A 3,032-nucleotide genomic window follows, 5' to 3' on the forward strand; every position below is an offset into this window, starting at 1 on the left:
GGGCTGGCTTGGACCTTAGCCAGACATTTTCTTTCATTTGGTTCTTTCTGGGCGTTTTCAAGATGGTCACTCGGGGTAGAGTGGCTATTTGTTGACTGTCTCTCTAGCATCTCCTCTCTGTCAGAGAGGCTTGGACGCGTTCATCTCCTCCCCACACTCGACCCATGCGGTCGATCGAACCGTCACAGCCCCCCCCATTCAGAGTTGGAGCCCGTGACCCAGGTCTAAGGCAATCAGCACATGGTAACAGCGATTAATTGATTCAAGGGCAGATCAATCAGAGTGAATCCCAGCACACTTTTGAAGGAGCTTCTAGAAAAGAGGCTCTCTCTTTCCCACTGGACTTGAGTCTCAGAGGATTCACACTAGAGCTGCTGGCAGCGATCTTGCCACCATGTGGGGGGTTTTGTTTGTTTACTTATTTATTTGGCTGCATCGGGTCTTAGTTCCCTGGTCGTGGATCGAACCCAGGCCCCCTGCGTTGGGAGCACAGCGTCGTCTTAACCACTGGACCACCAGGGAAGTCCGACCCCGCTGTGGTTTGTGAATAAAGACAATATGGAGAGCAGATTTGAGAGATAGAGAATGTTTGACCCCTGATTCCAGCCACATCTGAGGTCAGCCTTAACCCTCAACTTTTCTGGATAAAAGTCAACACATTCCCAATTTTGCTCAGGCCAGTTTGAACTGGAATGTCATTTTCAAATTAGTTCTGATGGACACATAGGGTTAGGGCTAGTGCAGCCCTTACAGGGGTTTGTTAAGACCTATTCCACCCAATGTTTCCTAACATTTTCCCCCCACTGTGATATACCCAATGGATTTTATGCCCTTGTAGAGCACAATCTCAAAAACAAATCTACATTTTGATGACATCTCCAAATGACTGCAAGGATGTAAATCATTATAATAATTTGTGATTTTCGCAACTAATTACAAAACACACATAAGGTAGGTGGCCATGGACTATGGTAGATTAAATGGGTTGTTGTTTGATTCCTTTCTTTCCCCCTCAAGAAGGCATTTTGGAGCTCTTAGAACAAGGCCCAGTCCAAAGAGAAACATAGGGCTAACCTTCAATCTGTCTCATCTGCTTAAGTAAATAAAACTTTAAACTCTAATGCTTCCATATTAGCAATAAATTACCAGACACATGCCATACATGAAACTGAATTCAGGGAATTCCCTGGTGGTCCAGTGGTTAGGACTCCTCGCTTTCACTGCAGGGGGCACAGGTTCAATCCCTGGTGGGGGAACTAAGATCCCACAAGCTGTGTGGTGTGGCCAAAAAAAGTAAATAAATAAGAAATAGAAACTGATTTCAACATACCAGTGGATCGAGACACACATGGATGAGAACTGACAAGTGAATTGGGCTCAGTTTATTCCCAAGCTACATGAACTATCTTCAAAACTAATACATTTTTCATCTGTTAGCTCTGGTCTAAATTGAAAACATTTATTCTTTTCTGAAAAGAGAGTTTGTATTTGTCACCTTTCTCTCTTGAAGGATGGAGAGCCTTTGAGAATTATTTTCTCAAGGGCAAGATGGTACCTTTCGCTTGGATCTTTGATGTTTAAACTGGTTTAGAAAAAACCATATTTTTAAATTAATACATTATTTGTCTTTTCTCTGTTTTCTCTATTTGTCTGTCAAACCCTGAGCCAACCAATTTCCCTAGGCTGCCTGGGGAGGTAGAGGAAAAGGAACATACAGGGCAGAGAAACACAGGAGAAAGAACTATAAGAGGTGGAGACAGCTCCTTCACAAGGTAAAGAGGATGAGAAAGGCCACCATCAGGCCAAAGGTCCCCATCGCCTCTGAGAGGGCAAAGGCCAGAATGGTGTAGAAGGCCTGTTGCTTCAGAGAAGAGTTCCTGGCATAACCGATGATGAGGCTCCCGAACACAGTCCTGATTCCAGCCCCAGAGCCAGTCACCTACTGTGGCAGCCTCAGGTCCAATGAACTTGGCTGCTGTGTTGATGTCCCTTGAAATGGCACTGAAATGTATATGTATAACTGAATTGGGGACTTCCCTGGCGGTCCAGTGGTTAAGACTCTGCGCTTCCACTGCAGGGAACACGGGTTCAATCCCTGCTCAGGGAACTGAGATCCCACATGCCGTGCTGTGCGGCCAAAAATCAAAGTAAATAAAAGAGTAAGTGGGGATTCTTGTACCATCTTTGCAAAAAAAAAAAAAAAAAAGAATAACGGAATCACTTTGCCATACACCTGAAACTAATACAACATTGTTAATCAACTATGCTCCAACATAAGATAAAAAGTTAAAAAAAAGCTGGGGGGCACTGTTTTGGAAGCTGCTGCTAAGAGTAAGTGAAGTCAGGGGACATGGGGCCGCCAAGCTGCTGAGGCTCTCATCTGTCAGCGTCTCTGTTCATTTCAGCACCACTGCAGACAGCGATGGGCTCAGTAGCTTAGAGGTTCTCCTGACCTAGAAGGAGGTGGAGACAAACGTGCAAATGTACATTTTCAGGGGATGAAGAGCTGTGGCAGGAGGGCTGCTCCCAGTGCAGAGAGACAGAGAGCTAGAGAAAAAAAAAAATTTTTTTTAATGAAAAAATTTTAAGAATCCAGGATTGGATTCCAGTTTCAGGAATAGCTGGATTCTAGAGATAAAATAACATACTCAAGAATCTACCTCTCTCAGGGGCTTCCCTGGTGGCACAGTGGTCAAGAATCCGCCTGCCAATGCAGGGGACACGGGTTCGAGCCCTGGCCCGAGAAGATCCCACATGCCGCAGAGTAGCTAAGCCCGTGCACCACAACTACTGAAGCCTGCGCTCCTAGAGCCCGTGCTCCGCAACAAGAGAAGCCACCGCAATGAGAAGCCCGCGCACCGCAATGAAGAGTAGCCCCTGCTCACCGCAACTAGAGAAAACCCTGTATGCAGCAACAAACACCCAACACAGCCATAAATAAATAAATAAATATATTTTAAAAAAAAAAAGAATCTATCTCTCTCAAAGGATTGGGAGCCTGGGATTAGCAGATGCAAACTAGCGTATATAGG

At 45.2% G+C, this 3,032-nt stretch overlaps 1 pseudogene across 1 annotated transcript; it reads right to left on the reverse strand.

Annotated features, from left to right (window-relative positions):
- Positions 1 to 1,765: 1,765 nt before the first annotated feature.
- Positions 1,766 to 2,532, reverse strand: LOC103075232 (ATP synthase F(0) complex subunit C2, mitochondrial pseudogene; annotated as a pseudogene). Its single transcript, XR_456926.1, has 2 exons — positions 2,309 to 2,532; positions 1,766 to 2,020 (listed from the first exon to the last, which is right to left on the reverse strand). The product of XR_456926.1 is annotated as an ATP synthase F(0) complex subunit C2, mitochondrial pseudogene (transcript).
- Positions 2,533 to 3,032: the final 500 nt, after the last annotated feature.

This window comes from Lipotes vexillifer, unplaced genomic scaffold (assembly GCF_000442215.2).
Source record: "Lipotes vexillifer unplaced genomic scaffold, Lipotes_vexillifer_v1.1 scaffold21, whole genome shotgun sequence".
NCBI lineage: Eukaryota > Metazoa > Chordata > Mammalia > Artiodactyla > Lipotidae > Lipotes > Lipotes vexillifer.